This window comes from Anabrus simplex, chromosome 5, assembly GCF_040414725.1.
Source record: "Anabrus simplex isolate iqAnaSimp1 chromosome 5, ASM4041472v1, whole genome shotgun sequence".
Lineage (NCBI taxonomy): Eukaryota > Metazoa > Arthropoda > Insecta > Orthoptera > Tettigoniidae > Anabrus > Anabrus simplex.
The window spans coordinates 45016528-45032167 of NC_090269.1; the positions used below are offsets into that span (position 1 = coordinate 45016528).

At 39.3% G+C, this 15640-nt stretch overlaps 1 protein-coding gene across 3 annotated transcripts in view; it reads left to right on the forward strand.

Moving 5' to 3' along the window:
* The first annotated feature begins 213 nt into the window (after positions 1 to 213).
* LOC136873721 (CTD small phosphatase-like protein 2) overlaps positions 214 to 15640 on the forward strand; it is a 276292-nt gene continuing 260865 nt past the window's right edge. For 2 of the 3 annotated variants that reach the window (XM_067146864.2, XM_067146868.2), the window contains exon 1: positions 214 to 532. The gene's annotated coding sequence lies outside the window, so the exon portion shown is untranslated. Of the gene's footprint in view, positions 533 to 787; positions 824 to 15640 lie in introns of those variants that run through there. The other variant, XM_068228014.1, reaches the window with a different exon arrangement.

A 15640-nucleotide genomic window follows, 5' to 3' on the forward strand; every position in this document is an offset into this window, starting at 1 on the left:
TGCTTGCCGAGATGGCGTTATCATTACAGCTATCGACTTCTTCGTGCTTCATTTTTTTAATATTACGGGAATTATAACATAAATATAGCATGTTTTTTAACGCGTTAATGCTGTCGATCAGATGACAATGTCGATATAGCCAGAATTATTTCCTTTTTAAAGAGCCGATGTTAGTTCATATTCTCATACCCAGAGGCCAGGTTTATCGGGCGTTGGATGATATTGTTTGCTGTGTGCTGTGTTCAAATTGTTTTTCGTTACAATTATTTTATTATTATGTTTTGCGTTTCGCTAGTGTAATTGTTTAAAAGTTGGCCGAGTAATTTTTTTCGTCCTATGTCAGACACCCGCCTATTCCAAGTGTAATTTTGAGTTTCTCGGTAGTTTTCGTTCAAGTATTTAGCGGCTACTTCTGGTTGCGGCGCCATGCTGATCCAGACATGAGACGGGAGAGTTCTGACCGAACTACGCGTGCTCCGGACATATTAGACTGTCGGCAGTGTTTTCTTTTGTGGTGAAAAAGTGCCTAGAGGTAAGTAGAAATTTGTTTATCCAGGCTTAGTCAACAGTTCAGTTACCACTTTTAGTTTCAAAGTATGACGTTAATATAAAGCGATTGTCATAATCTCTCTAGGTTTGTTTAAAAGTGTCTTGGAATTTTTTAGAGAACTCCCGTGGTTTTATTGTAATTGTCAGAGACGATTTCGAATAATAAATCTGTTGCGGACTTTTATCTCGAATACTCCATAATTGTTCATGTTTGTTTATAGTATAGCCCACGTGCACGGATATGAGCATAGGAAAGCGCGCGTAAAACTAAGTGGTAAGTCGCTTTCCTATGTACGTTCGTTTGACAGTAGACAATGATACGGATTACTATATTTCGACAGCTCTAATGTCGTTATGTAGAAAGTATAGTTTTCGTTATTGTTGTTTGAGGGTATGGTCTTCCAGATCTTTTATTCTGCAGGCCCAACTCGTTAATCCAAGGTTATTTTGGTATGCGCGCGTTATGTCATTTGGGAAAGCACCTGTTGATGCAATCTAATGTGTACAGTGTGTTTGTTTATTTCCTGATAATTGTAATATGGTCCATATTTGGAACTCTTTATCGTTAAATAGTTGTTCTAGATCCTCGTCCAAGGTGGAAGGGTACGTTTAGGCTAATTACTTTGATGTGTGTATTGGATCTCTCATTTAGTTATAAGTATTAGTGTTACTATATTCTCATTGTTTATAATAGGTGACAATACAAAAAGAACTATTACCGCATTATCTACAGGATCAGCGTGCTTTATTTGGCTAATGCAATAATTTGTAAACTAGGCTATCTACTGTTTGTTAAATATTTAACGTGTCTGCATTGTGAGATTAAAGGAACTTCTAGCAAATTGAATTTAGCAAAACAGTCAGCTAAGAATAATCTGAGCCAAATTTTAAGGAAAACAGGTTCCGGCAAGAACATTTCAGAGATCATTATTGGACAAGGGGAGAGTATATGTGAGGTTTTTCAAGAGGCAGAAGTATTCTGTCTGTAGCATGTAAGGATTGTTGGAAACAAGATTAACGTCCATGTTGAGGAGATGGCTAATACTTGTCAAGTACTGAAATGTTCCGGGTAGAAATTCAGTAAGGGTTACATTACTTTTATAGCATGATAAGGATGTAATATGTTGGAAATCTTAAGTGGAATACCTTGTAGAGGAGAGATGTGTTCACTGCACTGCCGTCTCAATCTCTATATACTGCCTGCTCTGTGCCGCGAGAATTGCGTTTACAGCAACATTGCAGGTGGCAGCACTTGCTGGTTAAATGAGAGTTGGTCCGTAACACTAACATAAATTGAAAAATAATCCTTAAGATAATACTAATTGAGAAGATAATGCACATACAGAAATTAACATTTCACATTTGAGCTTGGATTAAAACATAGAAATGTACAATAGTCTATATAAAATCTTACCAGTTACAGTAGGTATATTAGGATTATCCCATGCTGCATGGTACATACACATTTTAAATTTTCTCGATACGAGTATTTACCAGCAGTGGATGCAAAAAAATGTATATCACTATTTTGCTGACCCTTTGTTCATGACCAGTTTTCAGGATACGTTTTATAGCACAAAATGCAGTGCGTGCGTTCGTCATGTCATTAAATCCACCATCCAATTTCACTGAACTAAATAGAACTATTGCGTCTCCAGAAAATCATGTAGTGAGAACATAAAATAACCGATTTTGTTACACATAAGACACATTCCACTGTAGATTTCACAGTAAGACAGCATCTGCCGTCTCATGAGTCAGACACTTCAGTTTTTCACATTTTGATTCCAACCGAATTATTTTAACGTACCGGTATTCGATGAAATCACCATTCAGCCATTGTAAGTAATCTGCTGGTGAATAGAAATGTACACAATTTGAATTGTTTTGCCGAAAGGCATTACAGTAATCATTTCAGAACTAAACGGGATAGTTCGGAGCCTTCTAAGCCTTTAACGAGGAAGAAAGCACTAGGAGTAGAGAACTTCTTTGAAAGTCGGATTACAAGAAAACACAACAGTTTATGCACGAGAGCAGGAGATTTTACATTATCGGTGCCGCATACACCTTCAACATTGACCACGCAAACGAACTTTGCCACTGGTTCGGTCGTAGAGGAGCCGTACCTAATTAACTATTTAATTGGCGATCACTATTACACTCCTCTCTGTAGGTCTGAGAGTTATACATTCAGCTTTAAGTCTTTCCTTCACTAATTGGGAAATCCTGACAAACACTATCAACATTTCCCATTTAGGCTACTTGTCCAGTAGAGTACGTTGTGATGAGCTGACACTAGACCAGGAGTCTTGCCATATACGTAACCGTTTGGGATAATATTCCCCACCCCACGTAGTACCGCTTGATTTGTTCTGACTGCCTGGATTTTGTCTTGCGAAAATTACGGATTTGATTAAAGAAAACGGTCGTTTTTCCTTTATATTTGGCTGCTTCCTTTATTGAGACTTTCAATTTCTGGATTGTCTCTGTAGTCTTTCACCTTCGTTATGGTTAGTCATCAGCTGTTATCTCAGTCTCAGAATTCTTGATCGGAGCCTCCAATGTCTGATTTTCTGATCACTGCTGTCATTCTTACTCGTTGGAATATTGACTTGGATTGATAGATCGTTGTTTAAATTAATTTCGTACTCGTCATCCAATGTATTTCCTGCGGTTGAAGAGCTTGTTTCATCACAGATTTCTTCCGAAGAAGTATCTTGTCGTCTAGTCTTTCGTGGAGCTATTTTTCTGGTTTTAAGGTAATGGGGATAATTGGAAGACTGGCTAGGCACGCTCTCTGGCTTCAGCATATTTTTCTTTTAGTTTTATCTTTTGAGAGCCTCCGTGGCTCAGGCGGCAGCGCGCCGGCCTTTCACCGCTGGATACCGTGGTTCAAATCCCAGTCATTCCACGTGAGATTTGTGCTGGACAAAGCGGAGGCAGGACGGGTTTTCTTTGGGTACTCCGGTTTGCCCTGTCATCATTCATTCCGGCAACACACTCCACTATAATTTCATTGCATCTCAGTCATTAATCATTGCCCCAGAGGAGTGCGACTGGCCTCGGCAGCCGGCACAATTCCTATCCTCGCCACAAGTTGGAGGCTTCATTCGTCCCATACCTGACCCGGTCATTGTAGGTTTTCATTTAATTTTATCTTTTAGCTCCATTTCTAAAATTCTGGCTACAAACATGAGAATAATTGGATTCCCCTTGGTTGATCCTTGCCTTGATATAACGTTAAGCCAATTTTTCTAACGTTCTTTGGTTTGGGGGATAACAGGAATCACACCTGAAGAATTTGGATTTTCTGCTTCGATATACAGAGAGGAACACAACAATTAATCATTTTACAACCAGAGACACACACATAGAAGCTTTATTGCAAACGCACTGGAACACAATAATGTGAGTACGGAGATAAATTGGGTGTGTTAGCTGGCGCCCCTAGCGGAGGTTCGTGACAATAAGTGCTCGCGCTGAGAAACATGTTAACCGCATAGCATAGAGCAGGCAGTATATAGAGATTGAGACGGCGGTGGTTCACTGCGACAGTTAAGAACCCACCCACCGTCCCGCAGAAGTAATTGTGCTTTTATAACCTAATAAAACTTATCACGCGCCATAGTCTATCGCCTAACTATGTTCCCGCATTTTTATTGGGTGAGGCACAATGGGATATGACGTCACTCGTAGCAATGAGTAAATGAATTCCGTTACCGACCTGCGCACAAGAAATACACAACTGCCCAGACCAGTGGAGGTGTTACGCGGGATACTAGAGGCCTAGCGCTGCTTCGAGGCTTCTATCCTAGGGAATTACGCCCCCAGGCCCCCTTTGCTTGATCCAGAGCAATGGTCTAACCAGGCCAGACCAATGGCTTTGGCACTGACCAAGGGTCTAACCTATCCAGACCAATGGCTTTGTCACGCGGGATACTAGAGACCTAGGGCCGCTTCGCGGCTTTTAACCTTTGCTTCATCCAGACCAATGGTCTTGGTCACTAACCTACCCTAACAAATCCAGACCAATGGTTTTGTCACTAGGGGCTGGAAAATAGTAAGTCTTTCTGAACTTTTGTCGTTATACAGATTGTCTGTTTTAATTTTTTATTAACCGTTCATCCCTTTCTGGGCATTAAAATGAATAATTGAGGTTTTACTTTAGTGTATATAGCTAGAAATGATAAGGGTAAAGACCTTGAATCACAGATTAGACTTTTTGCAGATGATGTTCTAGGCCTACTGTGTCATAAGTTATTAGTTTCATGTCTTTATTGATGACTATTACAGTTCACGATTAAAGGTCTGAAGTCTCCACCTAATCAATACTATTACAATATCAAGTATATGTATTTACATTTAAAATACATTACAATCCCAATACCACTTTTGACCTGTTATGGATCATCTGTTGATAGTATATATCAATAACATTAATGGTCAAAATAGCAAAAACATCAACTAAAACCTTACTCTACCTAAGATTTATGTATACAGTCCTAGGTTCTAATAATACTGAATGATACCATGAATATTAAAATAGTAATGTTATTTGTTTGAAATGTTGTTCTGCTTGGAGTTAACATGCACAGTCTGTGCTCCAATAATAGTGGTTACACTTTCTTTTATTTTATGTCACTATTTAACAAGGTGGATCATGAAACCTTGTTTGTACCAGTCAAATATGTGCGGATTGATATATAGTTCAGCCGTGCGGTTAGGAGCGTGCAGCTGTGAGCTTGCATGCGGGAGATAGTGGATTCGAGCCCCATTGTCGGCAGCCCTGAAGACGGTTTTCCGTGGTTTCCCATTTTCACGCCAGGCAAATGCTGGGTCTGTACCTAATTAAGGCCACGTACGCTTCCTTCCATTCCTAGGCCTTTCCTATTCCATCGTCGCCATAAGACCTATCTGTGCCGATGCGACGTAAAACAAATTGTAAAAAAAAACTTACAGTTCAGTTCTTGTGAGTTTCGGCTTGACATTTGAGCGCTGCCTTTTGGCGTAGGCAGCCGATCGCTCCAGTAGAGCACGTTAGACTGTAGTTTTGGTTACCGGTGTTGTCGATCTGTTGTTTTTTGTAACCACGTGCTATCAGCTGTGTGTTGAATTGTGCTCAGTTCTTTTCGTGGTCTTTGTCAAGTTCACTCCGTCCTCCTTGACAAATCGCCAACACTAGCAGCTAGAAATAGAGTTCATTGAGTGGTCCAAGGAGCACAATATTTTGGTTTGAGATAACATGGGGGGGGGGGGGGGGTGGTTGCGGGAATCTCGTGAAACAAAACAAACTCTAGTACCCAGTTTACATGGTGGTTGAAATAGCCAGGAGGCATGGGCATAAAGTTCTTCGCCTTCCACCATACCACTGCCATTTTAATGCCCTATAACTTATCTGGGCTTAAGTGAAGGATTATATAGCTGCGAATAACAGACTCTTCACTGTTTCAGAAGTTGAAAGACTTCTGTGGGAAGCCGTAGGCCATCTAAGTGCAGGTTGTGACGCACAATCTGAGTTTGGGAGACGGAATGTATCATACGCTGTTATGTTGAAGATGTTTTAATGTTGTTACAGTCAAGCGAGAATGAAACCTCAACAAATGATGACAATGCCGATAGAGACTCAAAGGAGTTGTGTGTTCCCTTTGTAGGATTTTTTCCTTCCTTAGGAGGAACTGAATCTATTAGCAACGCGAGCTGTTCTAGGTGGTGAGTAGAAATTTCATTTTCTTGCGTTTTATCTGTTCGAGCATTGATCTGTTTTTATCCTATATAGCATTATCCTAAATATGTTGTGTAGAGCCCGGATTTCCATGCAATTATGTATGTTCTTAAATAAGCTGGTTACACTTCTGAAACTTTGCAGATATTTGTTTTATGACTAATCGGTTCAATACGGACCAAAAATGAGAGTAATGACTTGTAATGCAAGGAAGTTGGCTCAGTGATCAGGTAAATTTACTGTCTGGTAGGCCTACTCCTCAAATGACAAAGACAAATGCTGGCCATTAAGTTCATTTGTATTCATATTGCATAATATGATACCCTTATCCCTTTTCTCTACTGAGTCAAGTATGAAGTGAGACGAATCTTCAAGTTTTTACGACCGGATGCCCTACCTTATGTCAACCTCATCTGAGGAGTTAATGAGATGAAACAAATGACATGATAAGAGTAACTAAAACTGGCTGACTATATTTGCTTTATATGCAGACCTACGTCATGTGGTCCATCATTTATTGTCTTTTTAAATTTTTGAATCCTTTCTCCCCAAACTGCCTCATGTAAATGTGTATTATAAGCTTTATAATTTCCCAATTTTTCAATAGAATTCTGTCAATATTACTGTGTAGTTGCCTGTCAATACTGTGATCATCAACCAACGGCAGAAATTATTGTTATGCACATCGGGGCCAGACATTTTGTGTCCTTTTCTCCCCAAACTGAACTTCATGTTATTAATGAGCATTGTTTTTCTCATTGAAAATTTTAGTAACATTTTCCTATCATTTCTGATAGTGTAATGACAATATTTCATACGAACTACTGCTGCTGGACACTTTTAAATACCCTGTAGTCTTACCTATTGGTGCCAGTCACTTATCTTTCCCTTAGACTGCCCCCATGAAATATGTTATGTTAACCTGTGTAAGACATACCCTAACATTTTGACACTGTTATTCTTCACAATTGGTAATTTACAGCCAATGGCTGATATGCTGGTATCCATATTATTAATGAACATTGTTATTCTCATTGACTATCCTTACTGTAATATGTTAATATTATTTCTTAGTAATTACAATTTCATTACTAATCAGGTACCTGATTTATGCCTTGAGATAGTACTGTGACTGATGCCTTCAATGAAAGGCAAAACATGTCTCATATGGAAATGGAGATAAATTCCTAATTGTTTAAAATTTTAATGTATTGAATAGGTGATGTTATAAACTAATTAGCATCCTACCTGCTAGTTGTCGATACTTTCCAAATCGTGCCTCCAAGTTTGCAGTTTACCTGGTAGGAAGAAACTATGTCCTTTCTCAGTAAGACAAAATTTGACTATTTGTCACACATCTTATAGTCAAAGAAAGAGCTTTATGGGTTTCATTGCTGAGTTTTCCAGGTGATGTGCAGGATTTCCAGGCATCCAACAATGACATCTCATTCAAAAAATTTCTGTGTGATGATTTGAATGTTATGGGTTCCTGAAGAGGATTTTCAAAACACTTCCCCTTCCACAGAGTTTTTTACATTCATTACATCCCACCACCTGCAAATCAAATCTATTAAATGTGCTGAGCTCTCCCAGTTGGTCAAATTCTTCTTTGGTCCTATCTCCTTCACTGCATTAGCTAAAGGGCTGTTGAATATTTGTAAAGCCAACTGAACATTCTGGCGTTCTATGTTTGTTGGATACGATGACGTCAGGGTTAAGGTAAATCCATACTTTAGCAAAATTATTCTTCTTGAGAGCATGTTTAATGAATCAAATGAGGCTATTTCTATCTTGTTGTGATCTGTAAAATAGGAAAGTGTAGTTCCTGATTTTTGGCATTTAACCAGTTATTCCTAATGCATTTTAAGATATGGACAGAATCAATGGCAAAGGACAACTTACGGCAAGGATCTTTAGGATGGGCTTTCCTATCTCGAGCACTGTTGTCAGCAACCAAATAGAGAACCTCAAACCTTATCTCCAAACCAAGAATAACGTCCTTTAGAATTTTAAACAGCCCCTCTCCTTTGATATTAGTTACAGGCACAATGTGAGCTACATCCTTGTATGGTGAATGTAAACTATTCACCATAAAAACATAAGCACTAGTGGCACATTCACTATTGTTCACTGCACTACCCACAATTCTGCCCTGCTTGAAGTCTAACTGAGGTTTTTATATGGACTTCATCCATTAAAAGTAAAACGAACTTATCTTCTTTAGATAAGACAAAATTTTTGTTCTTCATGTAAAGAAGAATTAATATTGTGTTAAAAATAACTATCGAGTCTTCAACACTGTAGTTCCAAATTGATCACACCCAGCATATACATAATGCACACTGTCAATAACATTTGCAATATCCATCAGTGAGCCGACAGGCTTAGGAAAATATAAGTTTCTACATCTTCTTACTTCAATATTCTTCACAAAGAGGCACGTAAGTCACTTCCTACGTTAACACAGCAATGAAGATGTGGGACAGGCTCTTCCTTGATTAAAATGAAGTAAACACACTGTTCCTTTTCAATGCAGTTCCAGTCTTGTTTTACAGATATTGAACTTAATTTTTCTTTAAATTCCTGGAAGTTCATTGAAAAAACAGTACTGACATGAGCTTGATAGGTCTCTAAACTTTGAGCAATAGCCTTGGCTAAACTTTCATTGTCTACTTGACAACGCCTATCATCTGGATACAGTATCAGACAAGTACTCTGGACAGTTTGGAAACTGATAAAGAACAGCTCCTAAAACGTTTATACCAAATTAGAATGCATTCACCTAGATATAAATGCACTCATTAATTCATGGCACCACTTCACATGACCATATCATGTCTTAGATATATCTGGTTGATTTTAATATAAAATGAATAGCACACAAGGAGACAGAGACCATTGAGTGAATGTAATTTACAATAATTATACAGAACCTAATTTACAATAATTATACAGAACCTAACATAAATGCAATAAACACAATAACATTGCTGTCTAGTCTCAACTAAAAATATTAACCCATACTAAGAGGTATATTCCCTCATGCAATATAATAAATAGAACTGCTTCACTTGCAGTTAAGGGCTCAGCACAGAAGGAATACTTGAAAGCCAATACCTTACATGCCTTCATAATTTAGGCCCTATAAGTTTTCCCAGAATATCACTATACCCACAACATAGTCCTATAAAGTAGTGTGAATACTCAGCACATCCCAAAATAAATGTAATAACTGGTAAATTCAATACAGCAAATGCTTAAATCAGTAAGATATAAATCACCCCGAAAAAATATATTTCATTTATAAATATCAAAGATACAAGAGTCCTATCCACAAACCTTTCACAAGCCTTGGATGAGATAAAGGTGCAGTCCTCTCCCATTTCTCTCATCATACATGCTGGTCGTCCATTCAACCTCATGTGTTTTGAAATGGAGCTCACACACCTACAACACATGGCTCCATTTCAAGGACCATTCCACAACTTAAGTCATTGAATGATTGAAATCAGATATAATACACTTATGTCTAACGCTTGCATTTGCATTTTTGGAAGGAACAAAATCACCTCGGCGAATAGCTCTTAACCACTTAGCTCTCTCTATGTCGTCAGTTGGAAACGAGAAAACACTCACTTTAGGGCCAGTGTGATAATTGTCCTTCCAATTTGGAACACTTCATTTCTAAGGCATCGTTATTCATAATTTGAAAAACAGTGTTACAATTCACAACACACCATTAAAAATAAACTCAGTTCTAACCTCACGTGGCAGCCATGCCGGCACTTTAAACACAATTTATTAATATTAACAATTTATAAGTACTAACACCTTGTTTTTTCTATTTGCTTTACGTCACACCGACACAGGTAGGTCTTATGGCGACGATGGGATAGGAAAGGCCTAGGAATGGGAAGGAAGCGGCCGTGGCCTTAAGGTACAGCCCCAGCATTTGCCTGGTGTGAAAATGGGAACCACGGAAAACTATCTTGAGGGCTGCCGACAGTGGGATTCGAACCCACTATCTCCCGGATGCGAGCTCATAGCTGCGTGCTCCTAACCGAACGGCCAACTCCCCCTTTAATAACACCTTTAACTGAACTTACACTGATAGGAATATTATGCAAGTGTTAACACACAAGACTCGATTAAGATTAATATAATCGATGAAAAACACATAACAGGGAAATGCGTCCTAATACACTAAGCTGCAACAAGCTGAGTTACTGGCATGGGCCCATTTGGACACACGTCATCAGCTACTCTCATTTGTAATAATAATGTTATTTATTTTACGTCCACTAACTACTTTTTAAGGTCTTCGGAGACGCTGAGATGCCGGAATTTAGTCCCGCAGGAGTTCTTTTACGTGCCAGTAAATCTACCGACACGGGGCTGTCGTATTTGAGCACCTTCAAATACCACCGGACTGAGCCAGGATCGAACCTGCCAATTTGGGGTTAGAAGGCCAGCGCCTTAACCGTCTGAGCCACTCAGCCCTACACTCTCATTTGTATTGCAAGGCCTTGTTCTCTAGGAGGTGCTTGTATTTTGACTCCTTAATCATATTGTTAACGCCTCTATTGCTGGCACTTGAAAGTGCTTAATTACGAGAGGCGTCGATGCTTTTGCCGCCAAGTAAAGTAACCTCTTCAGAGTAAAATTTCGTAATTATAACGAGATGTGCGGTTACGGGCTAGAAAACAGGACTCGTGAGCGCAACTATTCATTTTTATTAGTACTCCGAATGAACCCATAAGAACCATAAATGAACGGATAACATGTACCTTAACAACAGGAGGTGCACACGCAGACCAGGAACTGGTATTGTATAGGCTGGCCGCTGCATGTCAAGCCTCTGAATAGCTCGCTTGGCAGGGGGGGCAGTGGTGGATCTGAAAGGGAACGGAGCTCGAGGATTCGGAGGTTCGAATCCCATGCATTTAAAAAAAAAATACAGCCAGTTGCCTGGGATTTGGCAAGCTTTGAATACTTAATAGATTTCACAGACTGATTTATTTGGCCCTGAAAAGGGCTTTTGGTATGGAGGCATGCTATGGAGTTGGGTTGGAAGAGGCTACGAAATATGTGACCGAATTTCAGTTATTTAATGCATCACTTACTCAAACTGACGACCTTTGTGGTCCATACACAGCTGCGTGCGACGTTGTTATGACCGTCTGGCACGTTGCAACATCTCCGGCTTAACGGATCGGCATGCCTCGGTGATGGCTGTCTAAGGCAGGGGTTCTCAAAGGGTGGGCCTCGGCACACGAGTGTGCCGTGAATTTGTAGGATTGTGCCGCGAAAAATTTGCTTGTGTACTCAATATTTTAGTAATGCTATTTATTAATATTACAGAATGCCGTAAGCCTACATGCAGTAAGAACTTAAAAAAATAAGTTGCTCTGTCAATAATATTACACTATTGTTGCATTTTAGTGGGAAATGGGGACTTGTTTACATTTACACGACTGTTCATTGCCGGGAGGAATCGCAGACAAACACACCCGCAATTCTTGGTCTACAGAAAGAAGTCCCTCGCGTTTCTTATTTTTAATGCAGGTCAGTGCCCAAAATCCCTGTTCGCACAGATGTGTTGTTGAAAACCGTATTAGTATAGATATGGCATGCTCTGATAACACTGCGAACATTCTCTTCACTGAAATCCAGAACGGAAGTTGTGTTTCTTCCCCAAATTTCAGCTTCATAGTTTGATCGGCTTGAAGTTCAGCCAGTTCATTCTGCCTCTTCTAATGGTACACGTTTTGTGTCGTCAGCAGTAACGGCAAAGTGATTGCGAACCCAGTCGCATGTTCTCATTTCAGACTGGAACAGATGTTGGTATCAGCTGTGAGAAGAAACATTTCAAGATCACTTTTTTTCAACTTTTAACTTCCACAGTTGAATTTTTCTTAAGAACCCATTCAGCTTGTTAGTTTATGTATGTTATCTTTCTTCCCTTGCTTACTGGCATTGAGATTATTCAAATGTCAAAAAATATCAGCTATGTATGAAACTTTGGAACACCAAGTTTCGTCGCTAATGAGGTCAGCAAACTCAGGTTCTTCTGTGGCAAATATTTGTAATAACTCATTACTAAGTTCATAAAATCTGGAAAGTACACTTCCTTTGGACAAGCAACGAATTTAGGTGTGAAGGACCAGAGTTTCATGAACAGCTCCCACTGATCTCTATACATGGATCGCTGATGGCAGGTCTCCGCCGCAGGAGAAAGTACGCCAAGTTGAACGCGCGGTTCGCCATGTTGGCGTACCCAATCTCGAGCTCTCCTTATGGGGAAGCAACGATAATATAGTCAATTTTAAGTCGCAATTAATGACGCATTGGAATAATTAAAAATATAGAGACATGTTCACTCAAAGCATAAGGACATTGGGATCACTGACACGTCATTCCGAGGTCAGTAAATCTCCGGGATAGCAATAAAAATGAGTGTATAATAACGGCCGGCAAATATTAACTTAGGTGCTGAATACATGCAATTAGCGATCGGTAACACAATACGAGTGAAAACCAGTTTCTGGAAACATTGCTGTAAATTGTATACATGTATGCCACGAAATTATGCATTCTTAAAATGATGTACCTATATACGTAGCTCAATATACAGGCCTAGATTCGACATATCGTAATCGGTGCTTGATAATGAATTTCTGTTTCCTGTTTCCAAGAAATAACGCGCATATTATCAAATTAAAATATCATTGAAGCAAATGTACACATTTATAAAACCAGCAAATATTCAAAACTAGTCAATATATCACATTACCTACAGCTTAATGTACTATTACAGACCTCTTTAATTAAATTCAGCTAGCAAAGCGATATTGATAGTCATCATCAGAAATATGTAACACCAGTTAAAAGAGTCCCAAATACCACGAATAGTATAATGGAATAGCCCCAAACACCCACCCACTTTCCCTTCTCCCACCACTCCAGTGTCTGAAACCCATAATTATTACTGGTGTAAATAAGGTCTAGAATTCCTCCAGACTTCATTTTTTAAGATTGTTATAAAGTCACGTCAATTATTTCATCGAAACCGTCAGTTTAATTATGAGAAATAAAAAAAATATATAAGTAAATCTTTACTTGCAGTTAATGTTCAGCAAAATTGAAAACAGTTGGCTGTACATCACTTCTAAGGTGTACAGTTTGTCCATTTCTATCAAAACAGTCTTCGTCTAAGTGATCCGAGCAGAGAACAGCTGTTTTAGAAGGCTCCCAATTCTCCCGCCTGATACTCCTAATCGATGATCTTAGATCAGGGCCTCTCAAACGCCCAAACTCTCACGCGTGCAGAGCGAGGTGCATAGGCTCTGTGCACTGTGCATCGGTACGCTTCGCCTCAACTCGGCTTGACTCGGATGGTGTAGTGTGCTGAGAGCGACGAATAATAATGGAGCAACCTGTTTCGAAGAAAGCAAAGACGTCCGAAAGTCCATTTCAATCGAACTGGGAACTTTCGTATTTTTTTTTGTTTGTTTGTCGTGACGATAACGCCAAATGCTTAATCTGTGGGACGATAATTACGTGCGTAAGAAAATCATCTATTGAAAGACACTACAACAGACTACATTCGGAAAATTATTGTGAAATCATAGGAGACGTCAGAGAGAAAGAATTAAGGAAGTTGAAACAGCTTGAAGAAGAGCATTCTATATCCACAAATGAGTTTTGTTCCAGTACTGTAGCATTTTCATTTTGGTTACGGGTTCTGCATTTTTAAAAAATTATGTTTACATTCCTCTCAAACATGTATGTGTATTTCTAATTCACTTTTTTAATTTTTTTAATAACACTGGTAACCTTGTCCCATACAACTGTGCGTCTCCGCTCACCACACGTAAACATTTCGCAGTGGGGGAGAAACAGCAGTGAAGGTGAGGAACGCGGAGACAGGCCGAACGGGGAGACAGGTGTAGGGAGAGAGGAGTGGGGGGTCTGCACTCTGGTCAACCAAGCGAAGTCGTCTTTTGCACCGTGCACAGTGCATGCACCACGCGCATGCACCCTGAGAGGCCCTGTCTTAGATGTTCGGGTCTCGAGAAAGGAAACCTACAAAAATTAATTGCCATTTTGCTCCCGGAATATGCGAAATAAGATACAATAAACCTAAAACTCAAAACACTACCCTAGGAAGATTCTTATGTACTGTATAAAACTCCCCGAGCCGGGCTGAGTGGCTCAAGGCGGGTTCTACCACCTACTGGTAAAGTAGCGCGTAATTTGCCCTCCGCGTAAAAGGATGTTTCCGTTCGACCACCCCCAGGTAGCGCTATCGGCAGCTTAAATCGTAGTTACCGGGCGCGTAATTTATCAGCCACTTCGAGGGCCCGATAAGACTTTACCTGCCGGGCAAGTTTTGAGAGTTGAACATTATTAGCTGTATTTCTGGTGACATACAACTTAAATTAGCTTAGTATACAAAAAAAAAAAAAAAAAAGCATGATGCTGTAACAGTGGCCGATATTGTATTGCAGGACTTGAACATTAATGCTTCCCTTGTGTTGCAACGGTCACACCAGCCTCTCGTATCGGTAGCTTAGGGAACACATTATATAAGTCAAGCTTTCGTAAAGAAACTTTAAAAGGATATAAAATCAAAATCTATTTGTAAATAATTTCAAATGGGCTTTAGTTTTCTACTTTTTCAGTTTTCAGACACGAAGTATAACTTAATATATAGTATGTAGCGTACCCTAACTAATCGAGTGTTCTTGTAGCGTAATGGCCAACGCGCTCACTTCGTAATACGAGGTATGCAGGTTCGAGTCTTAATTATGACGAATCTTTTTTATTTCCATTATTAGCGTTGTGTTAATCTGTATGCCTCTATTCATACGTTCTTTTGTTAATAATATATTTCATTGAAATATTTAATCGCAATATTATGTCTACTAGGAAATTGCTTTATATGCATGCTACTTATAGAAAGTGATGTTATGATTAATAGCACATAGGACTGTCGCCCAGGTAGCAGATTCCCTATTGGTTGTTTACATAGTCTTCTTGTAGATTATTTCGAAGAAATTGGAAACTATTCCATTCCCGAATTCCTCTTCCTATGAATGGATATTTATCCCGATTAGTTCTTTACATTTACAGTACCTTCCAACTTTATCTTCATAAAGTTAAACATTAGAATGAAATACTTTATCAATAAATGGAAGCAGGTTGAACTAAACGAGGTCACAGAACTATTTGCAAATAGAGCATCGTGGAGATACTTAATCAGTTCACAGAAGCCTGCAGATAGAATGCTCAAAGGCAATAAGTCCGTAAAGAAGATGTGTGTGTACATAGGCCTACGTATATGGAAGCGCGTGAAAGAGAGTTAAG